Source organism: Chlorocebus sabaeus, chromosome 12 (assembly GCF_047675955.1).
Source record: "Chlorocebus sabaeus isolate Y175 chromosome 12, mChlSab1.0.hap1, whole genome shotgun sequence".
Classification (NCBI taxonomy): domain Eukaryota; kingdom Metazoa; phylum Chordata; class Mammalia; order Primates; family Cercopithecidae; genus Chlorocebus; species Chlorocebus sabaeus.
In genome coordinates, this window is record NC_132915.1 from 94,819,801 (window position 1) to 94,842,347 (window position 22,547).

At 45.1% G+C, this 22,547-nt stretch overlaps 2 pseudogenes; both read right to left on the reverse strand.

Moving 5' to 3' along the window:
- Positions 1-766: 766 nt before the first annotated feature.
- LOC140713116 (uncharacterized) lies at positions 767-8,960 on the reverse strand (annotated as a pseudogene).
- A 1,075-nt stretch (positions 8,961-10,035) lies between these two features.
- Positions 10,036-19,356, reverse strand: LOC140713117 (uncharacterized; annotated as a pseudogene).
- Between the last annotated feature and the right edge of the window lie 3,191 nt (positions 19,357-22,547).

The window sequence follows — 22,547 nt, forward strand, 5'->3', positions numbered from 1 at the left end:
CTGGCCGGGCACGGTGGCTCATGTCTGTAATCCCAGCACGTTGGGAGGCCGAGGCAGGCAAATCATGAGGTCAGGAGTTCAAGACCAGCCTAGCCAACATGGCGAAACCCTGTCTCTACTAAAAATACAAAGAATTAGCTGGATGTAGTGGCAGGCGCTTGTAGTCTCAAGTACTCAGGAGGCTGAGGCAGGAGAATCGCTTAAACCTAGGAGGTGGAGGTTGCAGTGAGCCGAGATTGCACCACTGCATTGCAGCCTGGGCAACAGACTGAGACTCCATCTCAAAAAAATATAATAATGAAATAAAAAAATTGAACTTACCTACATATTAGAAAAACATCAAAATTCAACCATGAATCCAGCAAATTATCAAAGGAATAGACAAAAATTCTACCAACAAACTTAATATCATTATCTATGAAACTCAAGTACTACTGCTTAAAGAGCATTTACAGTACTCTCACTTCAAGCTTTCCCTGCAAAACAACGTGAAATGCATACTCAAGACTCTTTAAGAATGAGTCACTGATAAAAACAATATACTTGTAACTTGTGTAACATTTCATACACTTTTTTCAAACACTGCACGATAATTAATTTGCATCAGGCTTTCCAAATTAGAAAAGCTTCACTTATAGAGCTTCTTTCTCATGGGAGTTTTCACATGACTTTTCAAGTAAATGTGAAAACTGAAAATATTCTTGCAGATTCTAAACTATTAGAGTTTTAATCCTGGGTACCTTCTTGTATTTACAAGGTCCAGCCAGCTACAGTGTGCATTTTCATTTGTCCTTGAGTGGGGATGAGAGAAATGAAACATTCCCACATTCTGAACGTTCATAGGGTTTTTCTCAGGAAGGAGCTCAAGTCTTCAAATGGAACTAACACAACTGAAGGCCTTACCACAAATTTAAATTCAAAAGGCTTTTCTCCACTCCGAGTCCTCCCAAATCTTCAAAAACAGGAAAATCTGAAGGCTTGACCACATTTCCTACATTCTTAAGGTTTCTCTGCAGTGTGAGCCTTTTCATGTTTATGAGGGAATCGGAAAGAGTCAATGTTTTAACACATTTCTTACATTCAAGGGGCTTTATTTATTTATTTGTTTGTTTATTGATTTATTTATTTAGAGATGGAGTCTCACTCTGTCACCAGGCTGGAGTGCAGTGGCACAGTCTCGGCTCACTGAAACCTCCGCCTCCTGGGTTCAAGTGATTCTCCTGCCTCAGCCTCCTGAGTAGCTGGGATTACAACCATATGCTACCACACCCAGCTACTTTTTGTATTTTTAGTAGAGACGAGGTTTCACCATGTTGGCCAGGATGGTCTCGATCTCCTGACCTGGTGATCCGCATGCAGAGGGCTTTCCCCCAACGCCCCGTTGCTTTTTATGTCCTTGAAAAAGAACTAAGACCACTGAAATGTACCACCATGCCCAGCTAATTATTTTTATTTATTTATTTATTTATTTGTTTTGAGACGGAGTCTCGCTGTGTCGCCCAGGCTGGAGTGCACTGGTGCGATCTCGGCTCACTGCAAGCTCCGCCTCCCGGGTTCACGTCATTCTCCTGCCTCAGCCTCCTGAGTAGCTGGCGTGAGCCACCCAGCCTGGCATTATTTTAGTTTTTGTAGAGACAGGGTTTCACCATGATGCCCAGGTTGTTTCACATTGTTTTAATCCAAACTGGTTATAAACTCCTGGGCTCAAGCAATACACACTCCTTGGCCTCCCAAAGTGCTGGGATTATAGGCTGAGTCACTACACCCAGCCTCTATATCATGACTTCTTTCATGGCGAGTAAGGTGACTGGAACGAATGTAGACTTTACCGCATCTCTGACATTCATAGAGTTTTTCTTCAGTATGAGTTCTTTCATGGAGGTGAAGGAAACTGAGGCGACTGAAGGCTTGGTCACATGGTTTACAATCATAGGCTTTCTCTCCAGTATGAGTACTTCCATGGTTACAAAGGGAACTCAAACCACTAAAGGCTTTGCCACATTGTTTACATTCATAGGGTCTCTCTCCAGTATGAATGCCTCCATAGTAACCAAGGGAAGTGGAACAGCTGAAGGCTTTATCACATTTGGTACATTTATAGGGTCTTTCTCCCGTGTGAGTCCTTTCATGCGTCTTAAAGGAACAAGAAAATCTGAATGATTTTCCACATTCCTTACATTCGTAGGGTTTCTCTCTAGTGTGAGTTCGTTCATGTATTAGACAACAACCGGAAACAGTGAACGCTTTACCACATTGTTTACATTTATAGGGTTTTTCTCCTGTATGAGTTCTCTGATGTCTTTCAACTGAATTGAGAAAATAAAAAGCTTTCCCACATATCATACATGTATACCTGGATTTCCACTGTGCATTATCATGTGTCTTCTAACACCTGGAACAGAAAAGAAGAGTTTCCCACACTGTTCACATTTATATTGCTTCTCTCCATATGGTTTGTATCCTGAGTGAGCTAGGACGTGCCTATTAAGGAGGGAATGATGTACAAAGACTTTTCCACAAATACTTCATTCACATTGCTTTAATCCAGGAGAAATGCTCTCATTCAGATCAAGCTTTGGAATTTGGCTGGCAACTGGCCATATTGACTACCTTCTTTGCTTTCACACAGTCTCTGTATCATATGATTTCTGTAAAAAAAAAGACAAGCACATTATTATAGCTTGGTTTAATAACTTTCTACTTATTAATAGGTCTTTGACTTACACTGCTACCAATACCAAGGAAAATGCTTTTTTTTTTTTTTTTTTTTTTTTTTTGCCATGACTGAATTATTTGAAAGTAAATGGGTTACTACTGAAAACACAGCTACCACCTGCATGGCTATGACCAAATTAGTAACATTCATGTACACAATTTTGTAGTACTATTTTCAAGTAAACTGTTTTCCAAACACTGACTGCTACGCTGAAGTACATTACATTTTGGATGAAATTTTTCTAAAAAGAAATAAATTTCAAGTGACTCTTATTTGTTTTGATCGCTTGTTTTTAAGTTCATGACAAGCTAAGATTCCTTCAGAGGACTTTATTTCCTCTTCTCAGTGCAAATTATCTTATCTCTTTCCCAGGTTTTTCAAAGTGATCTTCAATATTCTGGCCTTTCCATTTGTTTCCTAAAATACAGACCCACAAAATTCTCACAAATTATTACAAACTATAGAAACATTACTAGATTTAATGTTCATTGTACACAGTGCCCATGCCTGATTTCTTCACCAAATCATTCCCTTGCCACATTCCAAATCACAAATAGCACTGATGATAGGGAAATAGTTCTGTAATTAAGTGAAATGTGTTGTCATTCTCAGCTACAGAAGCCAGGTTCCTGCAAGTTTCCTGCATCACTTCTCTGCAGAGAATCTTCTGAGAAGAATCTAGCAAAGCCCATTCCTCCTGGGTACAGTTCACAGCCACATTCTCAAAAGCCACGGAGTCCTAGAACATCCCACACATGTGGATAGAAGGATGGGTGGGACTGACAGCACTGGGAATCTATACTCAATCCATAAGCTGTTTACATGAATCTAAAATTTCCAAGCATTTATTCTCTGACTTGATTGTCACAACTCTTACTCTGTTCACACATACTCCCTCCCACACAGCAGTACGAATGCTAGAATTGAACTATTCAAAAAGGCAACAGCAAAGTAGAAACACCCATCTTATTAGAGAATCCAGGGAGTAAGATGTGCTGCTAGGAGTTACCTTTCAACTTCACTTTGTACATTTCTAGTATCTGTCATAATAAAGTCCTACCTGATGCGCATAAGGGAGTTAATATTATCAGTCCTGAGACTACTTATTCTTAAAAACGTCTGCTCACAAAGTTCCATCTTTGTTTGTATTAGTAATTTACATTTTGAAAGGGATTCCACCAACCCAAGTAATAAGAATGACTCACTGCATCTAAATGGCTTATGCAATATATTTGCCAAAACTTTTTCTGCTGAAGGTCCATTATTTTGTGTCACTGCAGTGGTGCTTAGGGAACCAGACACCAAAACACAGTCTGAACACTAAGTGTTCAATGAGTTTCCCTGGTAGACAATATTTTACACGTGCAGTCACATGTTAACTGAGGAGTTGAGCCCATGCCATGTGATTACACCAAGACAGAGTAGGCTCATTAAATTTAACTGAGTAGTAAATCAAACCAATAATTGATATTTGGTAATACTAATGCCACAATTTTAAAAATTTCTATTGCACAATATCAAGGTAGTAAAGAATAAGAGGAAATGCAACACATGTTTTTTAAAATGACATTTATATCACTACTTCCAGATGTTATTCCTATGAAATCACAGAAATTCCCAGCTCAGGTTGTTTCTAGGAAAGAAAAACTACTTTTTCTTACGTAGTAAAAATGACAAATGTCTAATGATTTTTAGTCATCTCAAAAAAGAGTGATGGCTTGTCTAACATACTTCTAAGATTTTCAAAGGAAAATATTAAGGACAGCACAGTATTAGCAGAAAGATGAGCAAGCAGATCAAAGGGAAAAAAAAGTGTTAATGACCCAGCATTCATATGGAAAGTTGATGAATGATAGAGTAGGCACTATAGACTAGAAAAAGAAATCACATGCATTTTAAAATATGAGACAAACCAGGCTGGCATCTACTTGGGAAAATGCATTGCATTCTTCTCTATTCCATGAACCATAATCAACTTATTATATATTCAAATATGAAAGATAAAACCAGAACACTTTCAGAAGTCACAGGAAGATTTTTTTTTTTTTACGAAGGATTAGGCAGAATTTCTTTTATGTAAGAAAACAGTAATAAAGGAACAGACAAACTCAAACATATTAAAATTTAGGAAATAAAAAGAAAGTAGAGTGGACAGGGCATGGTGGCTCACGCCTGTAATCCCAGCAACTTGGGAGGCTGAGGAGGGCGATCACCTGCGGTCAGGAGTTTGAGACCAGCCTGACCAACATATCAAAACCCTGTCATTTTGTTGTTTGTTTGTTTGTTTTTTGAGACGGAGTCTCACATTGTCGCTTGGGCTGGGGTGCAGTGGCAACATCTTGGCTCACTGCAACCTCCACCTCCCAGGTTCAAGCAATTCTCTTGCCTCAGCCTCCCAAGTAGCTGGGATTACAGGTGCCTGCCACCAGGTTCAGCTAATTTTTTTGTATTTTTAATAGAGACAGGGTTTCATCATGTTGGTCAGGCTGCTGTGGACCTCCTGACCTCATGATCCGCCCACATTGGCCTCCCAAAGTGTTGGGATTACAGGCCTGAGCCACTGTGCCATGCCTAATACCCCGTGTTTACTAAAAATACAAAAATTACCTGGGTGTGGTGGTGGGTGCCTATTATCCCAGTTAATCGGGAGGCTGACACAGGAGAATCACTTGAACCTGGGAGGCGGAGGTTGCAGTAAGCAGAGATGGCGCCGTTGCACTCCAGTTAGGCTACAGAGCAAGACAGTGTCTCCAAAAAAAACAAAAACAAAAACAAAACCCTCAGATATCCAGAGAAGAGGATACAGATGTGTCCACTGTCATTAATTCTTCACCATGCTACAAGAGGGAAACTGACATTTTGGTGAATCTTTATAAATCATCAATTTATCTATCACACTTTTATTTCACCAGTAGCATTGACAAAGCTAAGTCCTACAATTCCATTTGAAATTACCCTTAAAAAGAACAGACCTTTAAAACTTACTACACTCACTCCGGGGAAGAAATAAATACGAATTTTTAGTAAATAAAATACATCATTTTACTTTGCCTCTTTGGAAATAGTATGTTTATCTTTCAAGCTGTACAGGTAAAATGTATCTTACAGTCAATGAAAAACTGAAACTCAAATCAGCCGACAAGCCTTTTCAAGGTAACAAATTCAGGGAGGGGCAGTGCTGACTCCAACACAGACCTTTCTAAGTGTCACAGCAGGCCATTCTATCCCTCGGGACACCCATCCTGTTCAGTAAAGTACTCAGTGACTACCTAGGAGGCACTGGCACTGCTCTTTGTCCTCCTGTGTGCGTTCAGTGCATTTTCATGTTCAGGTTGTTGCACATCCTCTCTGGGGTGGGTTTTCCTTGTCCTTTGGGACAGTTTTTCTCTCTTCACAAGTCTGAGACAATCTAGAGAGCAGAAACCATTTCTGCCTTTTCCTCTCAATATCACCATCCCGTTGGCAGACCGTCAATGTGTCTCCGAGGAATAAAAACTCCGGCTGGAGGAACAGTTTTAATGACCTAGCTTTAATCACATTACGTTGTATTGTCCATTCATTTTAATGTCCTAAAATTTTAATAACCCAAAGGGGTCACCATTTTAGATGAAACTATACTAGGAGATTCCTCTAAGGCCAAGAGCATCCAGCTACTCCCCTGAGAGACTCTACCCCCTACCTCAGGCTGTCCTTGGCGATGAGATGACCCTGGGGCTAATACTCACTAGACCCTCTAATAGACATGGCCACTGTGGGTATCCTGGGTCATCCCCAGACAGTTCTAAAATACCAGGACAAGGAAAAGACAGGAGGGTGGCTGAGAACACAGCACCCTGTAAAGTTTTCACGTGGGGACCTCAACCTAAAGACATTTTGGTAATATGTCCCCTTAGGAAAGATGAAAAGAAGAGAGGCACAAAGATTTTTTTTACAGTAGAGTGCCAGATGATTTATTCTCCGCTTTCCTCTCATGTAAAGTGCTTGGAAACAGAAAAATATTTTGGCCAAGGTGGTTCGTGCCTGTATTCCCAGCACTTTACGAGGCCGAGGTGGGAGATCAATTAAAGTCAGGAGTTCGAAAACCACCTAGCCAACATGGCAAAACCCTGTCTCTACTAAAAATACAAAAATTAGTTGGACGTGGTGCTGGAAGCCTATAAGCCCAGCTACTTGGGAAGCTGAGGCAGAAGAATCGCTTGAACTCGGGAGTCAGAGGTTGCAGTGATCTGAGACTGCATCATTGCACTCCAGCCTGGCTACAGGGTGAGACTCGGTCTCAAAAACAAAAAAATATATATATAAATATACTTTGAAGTTATTACATGTATTTGAAGTTATGGGACTGACTGTAGGTAGAAACAAGAGAAGGCAAGGAAAGTTTTTATATTTATATTTATATATAATTATATAAAATTAATATACATAATTATAATATATAAATATATCATATAGGCTGGGCACAGTGGCTTACACCTGTAATCCCAGCAATTTCGGAGGCCGAGGTGGGCAGATCACTTGAGGTCAGGAGTTCGAGACTAGCCTGACCAACATGGAGAAACCCCATCTCTACTAAAGACACAAAAATTAGCCAGGCATGGTGGTGTGTGCCTGTAATCCCAGCTACTCAGGAGACTGAGGCAGGAAAATCACTTGAACCCGGAAGGTGGAGGTTGTGGTGAGCCCAGATTGCGTCATTGCACTCCAGCCTGGGTGACAAGGGTTAAACTCCGTCTCAAAATAAATGAATAAATAAAACAAGAAATATATATTTACGTCTAAATATATAATTGTAATACATAAATGTATATATAAATATACATTTATTATAAATTTATTGATATATGAAAAATGTTTATTTCTGAGATAGTGTCTGGCTCTGTCACCCAGGCTGGAGTGCAGTGGCACTATCATAGCTCATGGGAGCCTTGAACAGATGGCTCAAGCGATCCTCCCACCTCAGCCTCGTGAGTGGCTAGGATTGCATGCACACACCACCATACCTAGCTAATTTTAAAATTTTTTGTGGAGACAGGGTCTTCCTTTTTTGCCTAAGCTGGTCTTGAACTCCTGGGCTCAAGTGATCTTCCTGCCTCAGGCTTCCAATGTGTTAGACGTGGGCCACTGCATCTAGTCTAATGCATTTTTTAATTTGCGAGTTTATATTATTTGATATTTTGAAGTATTGAATGTGTTGAACAACCAACTTGCAGAATTCTCGAACAATGGATGGTCAGCTCTCATGTCCTGGTTCAAATCACCCCAGCACACCATGGCTAGAAACCTTTCAGCCAACTTCCACTTATGTGTCCCGGGGCAGGACAATGTCACTTGGCCAATCCCCACTAAGAGGGACTCCAGAAAGGCAAGAAACTATTCTGTTCTCTATAATGGAACCTGACCAGGGAGAAGGCAGCTGGGAGGGCCAGCTGGGCCCTCCAACCAGCAGCGTCCACCATCGACCAACTGCCCTAGAACTACACCGTGCTGGGCATTTGGGGTACTGTTATGAGAAAGAGTTTCCATTTTTCTTCCCATGGGACCTTCATGCTAGTGGCAAGAGACAATTTTTTTTTTTTTTTTTTTTTTTTTTGAGAGAGTTTTGTTCTTGTCACTCAGGCTGGAGTGCAATGGTGTCATCTCGGCTCGCTGCAACCTCTGCCTTCTGGATTCAAGCAATTCTCTTGCCTCAGCCTTCAGAGTAGCTGGGATTACAGGATTGCACCACCACATCTAGCTAATTTTTGTATTTTTAGTAGAGATGGGGTTTCACCACGTTGGCCAGGCTGGTCTGGAACTCCTGAGCCACTGCACCCAGTCAAGAGGGAGATTTTCAATCAATAACTATAATTGTGATGAATGCCAGAAAGAAGAATGTGTGTGATGGGGAAGGGACCTAAGTTACTGTCTCATATTTTAACACTTTCACAGGCAATAACTAAAAACTTAGAAGCTTAAAACAACACACACTTTTAAGCCAATTTTGGCAAACTAGGAGTTGAGCACATTTTAGTGGGTCCTGTGCTTGGGATCTCACGCTAAGCAGCTGGGCTGCATCCTCATCTGAGGCTCCACCAGGGCAGAATCCATTTCCTGCGACCCAGTTGGCAAGGGCCCAGCTTTTTGCTTCCTTGCCTACGGGGCCGCTCCAAAGGTCTTTTCTCAGCACATTATCTCCCTCCGGCAGCGCCTGCAGGCGGAACCTTTCTCTCAAGTGTGAGAAGGTGACGCACTGTGACAGTGACATCCCATTGCTTTTGCCAGGCTCTATGGGTTAGAAGCCAGTCACCGGTTTTGCTCGTACCCAAGGTCAGGAAGACTATGCAAGGGCATAGGTTATTGGGGGATCAGCCACTTTAAGGTGTGGCTGCCACCACAGAACTTGGTGAGAATTTAAGGGTTGGTAGGAGCTGGCCAGGTACAGGGGTGAGGGTGTGTCAGGCAGGGGTGAGGGCATGGAGGGGGATGCAGAGGCCTGCACCCTGGAATGTCCTTTCACTCCCTGAGGTTTTGTTCTCCTGATCCCTGAGTACATCCCAGAACACGGTGGGGCCCTAGCAGGGGAGAGGTAGGGAAGCATGCGTTGTTCATCTGGAGACCTTGTGAGGCAAATCAGATTAGGGGCCAGGCTTTCAGTGGTGGGTGCGAGCGTGGGAGTGATGAGTGTTCAGGTGTGTGTGGGAAGAGCGATGGGGATGGGGTCAGCCCCAGCCACCATGAAGACCTTAAAGGTGCATCCACCCATCCCAACAGCCTCCCCGAGTGAGTGCCTTCAGGGTGCAGGTCCTGTTTTACACAGGTCCCAGTAGCTGGGACCACAAGTATGCGCCACCACGATCGACTAAGTTTTTGTATTTTTAGCAGAGATGGGGTTTCATCTTGTTGGCCAGGCGCGAAGCCCCCGGTGCCACCCGAGGCCTCAAGTGATCCATCTGCCTCGGCCCCACAAAGTACTGGGATTACAGGTGCGAGCCACCGCGCCCCTCCCTACTTCAGTCCTAAAGCCCACCATACGTGCTTCCAAATGTTTGCTGAATCACAAAGTGAATGAGTGAATGGGACTACGTGACTTCGGGCAGCAGGCAATCCTATTCCTTGGACCTCAGTTTCACTTTTTGTAAAGCAAGCCTGTCTCTCGCTCTCTGCCCTAAAAGCCTGAGTTCTGGGCTTGAGATGAGCGCGTCCTGTAGAGCAGACTGCAGGTGGACGTTGAGCTGGGTCTTCTAGGAGGCCAGGATCCGGCCAGCTCTTCGGTCCGGTCCTCCCGCGGAAACCTGTACGCCCAATCCCAGCGCCGCCCCGCCCAACCTCCATTTGTTCCCCTAGGCCCCGCCCTCTCCGCGCGGCTCGCTCCCCATTGGCCGGGCGGCGGGCCCTGGACGCCCTGCCCTGCTGGAGGCGGTGCGGCGGGCGGCAGGCGGGGCCCTGTGTCCCAGCGTGGTGTGTGTTCCGGCCGCAGCCTCGCGCCAGCTGCAGCTCCTTGATCCCAGCCGGATCCTGAGCGTTGAACACGGGCTGAACCCGCGGCAGCGGCCCCGCCCCGGGACTCCATTGTTGAGGCTGCCGCGGCTCTGTCGGCTGCTCAGCTGCGCTCCAGTCGGCCCAGGCGCCGCGGCGAGGAGCGAGCACTCGTAGGCGGCGGTCTGAGGTGAAAACGGGCAACGAGGTCTCCGGACCGGGCGGGGGTCTCTGCCCCGGGCGTGGCGGCTCCGAGTTGGGCTCCGCAGGGTCCGAGGTCGGGATCCGGAGTCCTTGCGCCTGGGCTTTGTCTCGGCCTCGGGTGGCACCGGGGGCTTCGCGCCTGCTGCGATACCACGTGGGCCCGCGCGGGGGTCCCGGTCACCCTGCCGGTAGGGGCCTGTCCCCACTGCTCCCCGGCTCCCCGCGTCTGCCGCGGAGGGGGCTGCATGGACCCGGGCGCTGGCTTCTGAGCCGAGATGACGTCACTGCACTCCAGCCTGGGCCACCGAGTGAACTCCGTCTCGAAAAAAAAAACCCGGTAAAGTGTTTTACCCAGCCTAGGTACGTGTGGTAGAGCCGAATGAAAGCTTAGAAAAAGATGACTTGAGAACTAGCCCAGCAGAGGAATCAGGTGGGATGTTTTGTTACTAAGTGAAACTTGCACCTGTTTTCTCCCAGGCCTCGTTGAGTTGTGTACAACAGAGAGCTCAGGTGTTGGGGGCAGTTGACCGGTTGAAGAATGCATTGCTATTATGGGAGGAACATTGGCCTTTGAAAAAGCAGAACTGGATCCACGTTCTTCCCTGGTAACTCTAACTGTCATCTAGTTTGTAAAGGGGAATGCAGTTCACTGAAAAATTCTTATGACAGTGGGGAAAGGATTGGGGTGTCTGCATTGTTTTGTGTACTATAGGCCATATGAACGAGCATTTAGGCTGGAGGGAGGCTTTTCATCTCTATAGCTTTACTTTCACAGGACAATTCCATCACGATTTGAAGATTTTTGAGTGAAAACTACATTGTTCTGCTATGTGTTTCGGGGCAAATTTCTACATACAATTTGCTTAAATATTTCAGATGATACAAGAATATATGTGTGGGGTAAAAAGCTGAAATTTGCAATCCCCCTTCTATAGAAGTAACCATTGTGAATAGTTAACTCTGTATTCCAGCTATTTTGTATACTATAAATACACTGTGAACATTTGAGTGTATATAGACATGTATGTTACACACAGTTTTAGAGATGGAATATTGCTGTGTTGCCCATGCTAGTCTCAAACTCCTGAGCTCAAGTGACCCTCTCGCCTCAGCCTCCCAAAGTTTTGGAATAACAGGCATGAGCCACGGCGCCTGGCCTGCATGAGTATATTTACTAATTGCTAAGTTACTCTGTTCAATATGTGTCTTTTGAAGTCCCCCATGTGCCAAGCATTATTCTGAATACCTTATATGCACCAATTGACTTAATTTTTAGAGCAGCTCTCTTATTGTGGCCCTTTTACAGTGAGGAAACTGAACCACAGAGAGGCTGAGGACGTCGTCTAACATCACACAGCCAGTGCTGTTGGAATTGAGGTTTGAACCCAGACAGCTAGCTTCAGATCTCTTAGCTGTTATCATAGATGGCACACCCAAACCTTAGGGCCGCCTCCCAAGCCTTGCCTCCGATACGGGCTCGCCTGAGCTCTGCGAGAGCCGTGTATGTGAGGTTTCTTTCCTCTTTAAGAACACAAGTCTTGGAATTGTCGCAGACCCTGGTAGGACCTCTTGAAGACCAAAAACAGGGATTCTTCAAGCCTGACCCAAGGCCAGATCTCTGATTTAGCTACTTGGAAGGTAGACGTGGAAGAGAGTAATTTTGCCAGAACAAAAAGTCAGGATGGCTGGGCTGACTCGGCCAGACGCAGTGGCTCATGCCTGTAATCCCAGCACTTTGGGAGGCCGAGACAGGTGGATCACCTGAGGTCGGGAGTTTGAGAGCAGCCTGGCCAACAAGTTGAAACTACGTCTCTACTGAAAATATGAAAATTAGCTGGGCTTGTTGGCGGGTGCCTGTAATCCCAGGTACTTGGGAGGCTGAGGCAAGAGAATTGCTTGAACCCAGGATGCAGAGGTGGCAGTGAGCTAAGATTATGCCACTGCACTCCAGCTTGGGTGACAGAGCGAGACTTCGTCTCAAAAAAACAGAAGGAAGGGGAAGGGGAATGCCTGGGCTGACTCATAGGGAAGAGGCCCCACAGCAGCCGTAGGACCTTGGCCACTTGGGTGGAAAAGAAGGAAGAGCTTCACCCATGGCGGTGACCTGGACTGCAGAAACCACACTAAACAGTCCACATCCTGGAGCCTGGCCACCCCATTTGCTTCTCTTCTTGGGTAGGGGTTGTGGGGAGCTTTCTACCCTGGAGGGTGAGCTGCGCAGCTTCTAACCAGGGTAGGCATGTGTCTGTCCCTGGGAATACAGACAGCGTTCTCATAAGCAGCCCAAATACTCCTGAACAGCTTTTTGTAGGGTGGGGCGGGGTGGGGCGGGGCAGAGGGTCATTTTGACTCCTAGGTACGTTTTCCACTTTCACTGCTGATAACTGTGTTACAGATGAAAATTTTGTTTTTGATACTGAAGAGGGCTTAAGAGAGTGAGCTATTATGGCACATCTAAGTCTGCTAAAATAGAACCACAGGGTAGTGTAGGAAAATCTCTTCTAAATTATGGATCATATATGGTGAACGTTAGAAGCCATGTGTACCTAAGTTGAAAAACCAAAACATGGCTTGTATTTGGGTGACCCCGGTAAGTCTGGATGCCACTGCGCCTTGTGTGAACACAGGATGCTGAGGTGTAGGTATGAACAGGCTTTTTCTGGACATCTTGCGCTTCTCCCTTGGGGTAAAGTGGGGTGGCAGTAGCAGCGCACAGCTGTTGGGCCCCTAATATTTGTCGGCTGTTTTTCCTGTGGGATTCCATTTAATGCAATCTTGGAGGTAAAATTATGTTATTGAAGATAGAGGCTTAGAGAAGTTGAGAAAATTGTTCAAGGTCACATCATTTGTTTTGTTTCGTTTTGCTTTTGAGACAGTTTTGCTCTTCTTGCCCAGGCTGGAGTGCAGTGGTGCGATCTCGGCTCACCATAACCTCTGCTTCCCAGGTTCGAGTGATTCTCCTGCCTCAGCCTCCCGAGTAGCTGGGATGACAGGCATACGCCACCACGCCAGGCTGATTTTGTATTTTTAGTAGGGACGGGGTTTTTCCATGTTAGTTACCCTGGCCTTGAACTCCCTACTTTGGGTGATCCACCCAACTCAGCCTCCGCAAGTGCTGGGATTACAGGTGCAAGCCACCACGCCTGGCCAAGGCCATGTCATTTCTTAAGTTGAAAGATGAAGTACTTGATGAACCCAGAAGTTTGACTTCAAGGCCCTTGATCTTTCCATAACACGTGGTTCCTTCCCTGGTTGGTGGGAGTGACTGAAGAACTGAAGGAAGCTGTGTTTTGTGGAAAGAGGACCTGAGGGGTGTATGGTCTTTCCAGGCTTGGAATCTGCCATGCTGGGCTTCTGAATTGTATAGCTTGGCCATATAGTGAGAAGCCCCTCATTTAAGACTTATTTTTTGGGGAAAATGAAGGAAAGCCGCCCACATGAGACAGGCAGAGGCGACTTTCTCAGAGCTGCTGTGGCAAGAGAGTCGGCACCGTCACTTGCGTGTGGCAGAGACTGACATGCAAGTGAATGGCGGATGAGGAGTGGGGAAGCTTCAGGATGGAAAGAACGGCTCCCAGTGGAAGCTGTTGTGGGGGCTGGAGGCGACTGTGCAGAAGTGGGGTGTCCTATGTGATTGGTTAGGGGCATATTTGGCTTTCTCTGAATGATCCTAACTGGAAACAGGGGCCAAAATTAGGGTGGCTGTCAGTTTTGAGTCAAGTCCTGGTCACCTGGGACAGAGTTGTGGTTTAGTTTCTGGGTTGTGGAGAGAGAGCAGTCTGGCTTCCTGTCTGATGTGCTAGCCTGGCTGGCCTCCTGGCTGTTGACTGTAGATAGGGGATTGGTTTCCTGGGTGGGCAGCCATAGGTTGTGGTCTGAGTTCTGTCTTTCTACATATGATCAGGCATGGTCTGTTTGTATATTCAGTCCCTCATTTTTCTTGTCAGAAAAAACATCAAGTGACAAATTGGATACCTTGGGAAGATTTTAGATGTCTGTGTCCCCTGGAGGAAGTTTTCACATTCACATGGAATCAGAATGAATATGAACAATGGGGCCATTTATCTTGAAGATTTAAAAGAGGAAATCTTCAACAATACTACCTCGGCGCCATTGCCTCTTTGTCCATCCTTAGGGAATGTGTTTTTATGCACCGCCGGCTCATCGTCCACCAGTTTGTGGTTGATCCAGTTCTCTATACGTCTTACCTTGTGTGTATCTCATTGTTTGCTAGTGTTACCTTTCCCCTTCGTCAGTGTAGTTTATTTGTGTAGCCTCTGTTGGTAGGAAGTTATTTGTGGAATTTGTGAATGGAAGGGACCTTGGAGTTCTGCTAGGTCAACCAAGTGATTTTAGAGATAAACGGAAATACAGGGAAATGTTCCAGCTTTTTTGGTGGCAAAACCAGGAATAGAAAGCAGTGTTCTTTGTGCCACAATGTCATTGGAAGACAGCTCAATGTGGGCCTAAAATGCAGAATAATTAACTTTCATTTGTCTTTGCTTCTGACTCTTGCTATCAGACATTTTAAATTGACCTAAATGTGTTAGCAGAAATATGAAAAGTCCTGACTTGTTTACATATAAGGTACTTTGATGCCTACTCATTTGGTTGTTTTTTTCAACAGGATTGAAAAGACATTGTTATAAACTGAATGTTTATGTCTCCCCCAGATTCTAGTACTGGAGATCTAACTGCCAGTGTGATGGTATTAGGGGGAAGGAGCTTTGGGAGGTGATTAGGGTTAGATGAGGTCATGAGCGTGGGCCCTGGTCTGACAGGATTAGTGCCCTTAGAAGAAGAGAAACCAGGCCAGGAGTGGTGGCTCACACTTGTAATCCCAGCACTTTGGGAGGCCGAGGTGGGCAGATCATGAGGTCAGGAGATTGAGACCATCCTGAAATCCTGTTTCTACTAAAAATACAAAAATTAGTTGGGTGTGGTGCCACGGGCCTGTAATCCCAGCTACTCGGGAGGCTGAGGCAGGAGAGTTGCTCGAACCAGGGAGTTGGAGGTTGCAGTGAGCTGAGATTGTGCCACTGCACTCCAGCCTGGTGACAGAGTGAGACACTGTCTCAAAAAAAAAAAAAAAAAAAAAAGCAGAGAGCTCGCACTGACCTGGTGTGAGGAAACAAGAAGAAAGGTGGCTGTCTGCAAGCCAGGAAGAGGTCCCTGTCCTGGAACTGAGTTGGCCGACACTTTGATCTTGGACTTCCAGCCTCCAGAGCTATGAGAAATAAACTAATGTTTAAACCACACAGCCTATGGTGTTTTTTATGGTATTTGCCTAAGGTGTTATGGCCATCTGATTTGACTGATACAGAGATGGTTCCAGAATACTGTAGCCTGTATCTGAGTTGGTGATGCCATGAAAATAAATGTAGTAGTTCATTCCTTTATATAAAGATAGTGCTGTGAGCCCAGGGCCTTTGCTGATGTCTTAGTTGAGTCTTGTTTTCTTATAATAGCTTCCTAATTTCTCTTTCCCCCCTCTAATTTATATTATATAGCTGGATTAAATCATATATGGTATGATATTATACTTTATGTCTATACAAGCTTGTAGTGATTTTATTTCATTTGATTTGATTTTTGAGACATGCCCTTGCTCTGTGGCTCAGGCTGGAATGCAGGCGTGCCATGACAGCTCACTGTCACCCTAAATTCCTGGGCTCAAGTGATCCTCCCGCCTCAGCCTCCTGAGTAGCTGGGACTACAGGTGTGCTATCCTGCCTAGTTAATTTTTAAATCTTTGTAAGGACAGTCTTGCTGTGTTGTCCAGAGTGGTTTCAAACTCCTGGCCTCAAGCAGTCCTCTCACCTCAGCCTCTCAAAGCACTGGATTACAGACATGAGCCGCCACACCCGGCCCAGTGATTTTTCATTGTTAAGATCAAGGACGGGTTCCCTGGCTTGGCATTCTAGGCTCATGATCAGGGCGTGATATGCAAGTTTGGGTCTCAGTGTTTCCATTCCCGCCATGAGCCTTGCACTCCAGCTTGTTGCCTAAGCCCTGTTCTGAAGCCCAGCCTGAGAGCTGCACTTAGAATTTATACCTTCTCATCTCTTCATCATCTTCGCCTATGTTCTTATCTCCTTCTGGGACATCATCTCCACACTTCTGCCTCTTTAAATCTTCTCCATCCTTCAAGACGTGAAATACTCACTTCCTTTCCATGATCCCCGCTCTGACATCCAAGCTAGAATTAATCTTTCTTCCTTTGAACTCTGATAGTGCCTAATGATTTTCCATCCTTTAATTATACAGCAGTTCTGTGTGTTAGATGATATTATTTTCCCAGTTTTTCATAGTTACTTTGAAAATATTTGCTGTAGTCATATATTTTGAATATGTAATATGAGCGACATTCAAAATGTACTGGAGAGTGAAAGGCAGTCCTACTCCCATCACTGCCCTGTGACCACTGTTGCCAGTGTTTGTTTGTTTGTTTGTTTGTTTTTCCAAGGCAGAGTCTTGCTCTGTCACCAGGCTGGCGTGATCTCGGCTCACTGCAACCTCTGCCTCCTGGATTGAAGCGATTCTCCTGCCTCAACCTCCTGTGTAGCTGGGACTACCCGTGTGCGCCACCACACCCAGATCATTTTTGTATTTTCAGTATAGACGAGGTTTCACCATGTTGGCCAGGATGGTTTGGATATCTTGGCCTCGTGATCCACCTGCCTCAGCCTCTCAAAGTGCTGGGATTACACGCATGAACCACTGTGCTCAGCCTATGTGTCTTGTTTTTAAAAACACAGATGTTGGCATAAGATAAACACGGTTCTCCACCAGTTCCCCACTGGTAAGTATTTAGGCTGTTCCCAACCGTCTGGATTAATCAATGCTGAGTTGTACATAATTCTTGCATATTTGCATGAATATGTTCATAGGATGCATTGCTAGAAATGAAATTGTGGGATCCAGGGATCTGCGCTTTTTAAATATTGATGGGTGTTGCTGGATTCCCTTCCGTTAGGGCCATACCGTTATCTCACTGTCAATGTGTAAGGGCGCCTATTTCTATTTCCTTGCCAACAGTTTTTTCTCAGCTGTTTTCCTTGACATCACACACACACAAAAATAGCCCGCTTGTTCCAAAAACATGGATATTTTACATTTCTACTTAAAGTGTGCGCACACTGACTGAAGCTCTGTGTTGCAGTGATGTGTGCTGCTAGGATTGTGGCTCTGTTTCGAATTTGCTAGCCAGGCTATGGCTTTCCAGGCAGGTATTTTTTGTTTTGTTCATGCTGTTGCTGTCCTTGCGCTGTGTGAATTTCCCTCCACTGCCCAGGCAGATTTCCTTTCTGGTGGACGAGCTTAGTGTCTCATCCGGCAGCCCCGTTTCCTGTTGACCTGGGCCGAGTGTCTCATCCGGCAGCCCTGTTTTCTGGTGATCTGGGCAGAGTGTCTCATCTGGCAGCCCTGTTTCCTGGTGATCTGGGCTGAGTGCCTCCATGAGAACTTGCACCCATCTTCTCCAGTAGTGCATCTTTTCACAGCAAGCAAAACATTTTCATCACTTTTCTAGTGGGAGAGGCACTAGTTCTTTTCTGGGCATCAGGAGACCTGGCTTTGTTCTGGTTCAAGCAACAGCTGGTGAGTTACCAAAGACAAGTCACATCTGGTCCCTGGTCCTTTGCTGTATAAGTAGAATCACAGTCCGAGTGGACATCACTGCCCTGGTCTCTATGCAGTACTGAGTGTTGTGGGGATGATGGCTAAGTGTCAGGGTGCATTTCCACCACTAGGGGATTACAGGCCAGCCAAAGACACAGGAGGAAAGCTAACAGCCCCGGGCAGGTACACAGAACCAGAGGAGTTTGGAAGGGTGGTTCCAAGCTCCTTGGTGTGACTGATGTGATCACAAAAAAACATTTTATCTCTAAGTCTTGGGCCATTGGGCCAAGAGAAGAGAGAGCTGGTGTTGAGTTGTAGTGAGAGGTGCGTGGTTCGTGTGCCTGCTGAGCCTGGCTTGGACTCAATTCCATTGAGTCCCATTCCATTTTACCTTCTGTTTCCACCTTTCTCATGCTCCTGCTTGTTTCTCCAGAAAAAATTGCAATAAATTCCTTTCAAAAACTTTACAAAAGCCATAGATGCTTATTGAAAATAGTTCAAATCATATGGAAGACAGAAAGATAGTGTTTTTCTGTTGTGTGTTTGGATGAATGTGTCTTTGGGGTAGTCACTTTTAACACTGGGTGTATTTCCTTCCAGATCTTTTCCAGTGTACCTACAAATATGTATGTACACTTTGTAAAATACAAAATAGTACCTGATAAACACTAAGTCCCCCTACTCCCACTGCGCAGTCTACATGGACATCCTTTCATGGTGATACGATGAGACCTGATCGACTCCTTTTGTTCACTGGAGTGCTAGGTACTAATAGCTACAGATAACTCACCTTCAGTGGACGTTTGCCATGTGACAGGGTCTGTGCTCCAGGCAGGCTACATGAAGTGGGTCTTAAGGCTTTTTACAACAATGCTATGGGTGAACACAGTAATTGTTAACATGTTGCAAATGATAGGATTGCAGTAGAGAGAAGCAAAGCTGCTTGCTCAAACTCATGGTACGATTCCCAACAGAGAGAGAGAACACTTTTAAAACAATTGTTGTTATAGTCAGGTGATTTATGATCATTTGAAGAAATAGTGCATTCAGTGAATACATTTCAGGGTCTGGTAGAATCTGGGAGCTGTTCCTGAAAATGCACTGGGCTAGAGGTAAGGGAGTGGTCCATTGGCTGTGGGCCCCTAGTGCAAGGAGGAAGGTCCCCGGGAGAGGGGGCATGGAGAGGAGGTCTCTGAACAAACCTTGCAACGTCCATTTCTGCTGAGTCTGGTTCGAGGTGTGGCTCTTGACATGTACACTTTTCAGAGATACTTGGTTTCGATTTTTATCATGGCTCACCTTAGCAGCAATGGTTTTGAACTGCCTGGAGATGTGGTCTGGAAGGCCAGTGTTATGCCCATCCTTCCCGCTCCTGCAGGAGGGGAGTCATCCTGGGACTGGAGGGCTTCACCTGTAATCAGCTGTCTCATAATAAGTGGATTTGATGCTGGTTTCGGTAGGTCAGGAAATTTCCCATTTGGAAGGAAAACGGACACTTGTCTTTGGGTTTTGCTGAGGAGCCACAGGGTTTAGAGCAGGGACTGGAAGTTTGTTGAGACACATGTGAGTGCACTCAAACATCTTCCAAGAAACATGGAAATAAAGGCAGTGTTCCAGAGAGGTCCCTGGCTTTGGGATAGAAATATTTCTGTAACAGAATGGTACTGGATGTCTGCTGTATTTTTTTCTCTGCTATTTTGACAAGTTTTATTTGGGTGTGTGTCTCCTGTACAGAAGGTATGACATCAGTTTTTGCCACCAAGTATTTACAGCCGTTGGTTACCTCCTCTGTGGGTCACTTTTGTGCCGTGGTTTCTTTGAGGAAATTGTAGGTCTCCTACCCAAAGCACATTGCCCATTTCAAGGTGTTCCTGGATTCTGAACACCTGTGGCAGTGCCTTCCATGTGGGTGAAGCCCACAGAGAAAGTACCCCAACCCCAGGAGGTGGGGACTGGTGATTGCCTGAGTGAGGAGGCCGGGGATGCGCCCTGGACTAGAACTTGTGACCGGCTGCTTTTTCTTCCCCTCGTCTCCCTCCTATTTTTCTACCACCCCCACTTTTTAAAATTTTCTTATAAAAAATTAGGCAAGTATTTTGGTTTCCTTTATTCGCTATTCCTTGCTAATCGTATGCAGAATGAGCCTGGAAAAGTGGAAAGGAAAGTTGTACTTAGCTTCAGATGATCCTACCAGCCCCGCATTGAGGGGCTTCCCCCAGGTGGCATTGTCAAGTGGCGTTGTGGAGGTTCTCCTTTCAGTCCTCAGCGTTAACCAGCAGAGACAGGTGGCACTTATTCCAGGTTAATGTTGAGGAAGTTGAGCTCAAAGTGGCTAAGAGAACTTCCCAAAGTCACATAGGAAGTAGCAGAGTAGAACCAAACACAGATTGTCTCTGAATCAGGCAGGTCGTCAGATTCCAAAATGGGCTCTTAATTTTTGGAGGTCAAAAAGCTGAACAGACAAAGCTATTTCTTTTTTCTTCTTCTTCTTCTTTCTTCTTCTTTCTTCTTTCTTCTTTCTTCTTTGATTTCGCTATGCTGCCTAGGCTGGTCTAGGCTTAAGCTGTCCTCCTGCCTTAGCGTTCTGAGTGCTGGGCTTATGTCACCACACCCAACAGAACAGACATTTCTTTAAAGAAGACATACAAATGGCCAAAAAATATGTGAGAAAAATGCTTAGTATCACTTATAATCAGAGAAATGCAAATCAAAACCACAGTGAGGTATCATCTCACCTGTGAGGATGAGTATTACCAAAAAGACAAAAAATAACAAGTGCTGGCGAGGATATGGAGACAAGGAAGCTCTTACACACTGTAGGGGGGTGTACACTAGAGCAGCTGGCTGGGCACGGGGCACACGCTGACATCCCAGCACTTTGGGAGGCGGAGGCGGGCAGATCACCTGAGGTCGGGAGTTTGAAACCAGCCTGGCCAACATGGTGAAACCCCGTCTCTACTAAAAACACAAAAATGAGCTGGGAGCGGTGGATCACACCTGTAATCCCAGCACTGTTGGGCGGCTCAGGTGGGTGGGTCACTTGAGGCCAGGAGTTCAAGACCAGCCTGGCCAACGTGGTGAAACCCCATCTCTACTAAAAAATACAAAAATTTGCCAGGTGCAGTGGCGGGTGCCCATAATCCCAGCTACTCAGGAGGCTGAGGCATGAGAACCACTGGAACCCGGGAGGCACATGCTACAGTGAGCAAGCCGAGATTACAACACTGTACTCCAGCCTGGGCAACAGTGAGACTCTGTCTTGAAGAGAAAAAACAGAAAGAGTAAGAATAAGCTAAGGCACCCACTATGGCAAACAGTATGGAGGTTCCTCAGAAAACTGCAAATGAAATTACAGTGTGATCCAGCAGTCCCACTACAGTGTAGACACCCAAAGAAAAGGAAATCAGTGTCGGAGGGGCATCCACACCTCTGTTTCCTACAGCACTGTTCACCATAGCCAAGATACGGAATCAGCCTCGGTGTCCAACAGCAGATGATGGATAGAGAAAATGTGGTCTTTATACACAGTAGCATACTATTCAGCCATAACACAGGATGAAGTCCTGTTATTCTCAGCAATGTGGATGGAACTGGAAGATATTATGAAATAAGCCAGAGACAGATAGTTACACAGCACATGTTCTCTTATGTGGAAGGCAAAAAAGAGTGAATCTCTTGGAAGTTGAAAGTAGACAGAGGATCCTAGAGGGTGAGAAGGGTGGGGGAAGAGGGAGATAGGGAGAAATTTGTTAAAGGATACAAAATTATAGCCGGATAGGAATAAGTTCTAGTGTTCTATAACACAGGATGACTATAGTTAACAAGAATATATAGTTTCAGGCTGGGAGCGGTGGCTCATGGGAGGCTGAGGTGGGTGGATCACCTGAGGTCAGGAGTTTGAGACCAGTCTGGCCAACGTGGTGAAACCCCGACTCTACTAAAAATACAAAAAATAGCCAGGCATAGTGGTGGGTGCCTGTAATCCCAGCTACCAGGGAGGCCGAGGCAGGAGAATAGCTTGAACCTGGGAAGCAGATGTTGCAGTCAGCTGAGATCACACCACTGCCCTGTAGCCTGGGCAACAGAGCAAGACTTTGTCTCAAAAAAAAAAAAAAAAAAAAAAAAAAAGAAAGAAAGAAAAATAAAGTTCCAGATAACTGGAGGAAGGGTATTGAACGTTACCAACACAAAGAAATGATAAATGTTTGAGATGGTGGATATGCTAATTATGCTGATCACCTACAATACATGTATTATAACATCACTATATATACTACATACATATGTACAGTACACAATTATGTGTCAATTAAAAAAGAAAAAACAACTTAGATTGGAATGGCTATGAAGTAGCTAGCTTTTTCATATTTTTTATATAGACCCTAGGCATTTATGTTAAGTAAACTACCCTTGGCTTCAGGAAATGTGTAGTATTTGAAATTTAGCCTTGCATTTTATAATACAGAGAAGTAAAACTGTAGGCTTGCTTTAGATACAGTCACAGGGATTTGCCATGATGACCTTTTTATGTAATAAGAGGGAAATATACCTT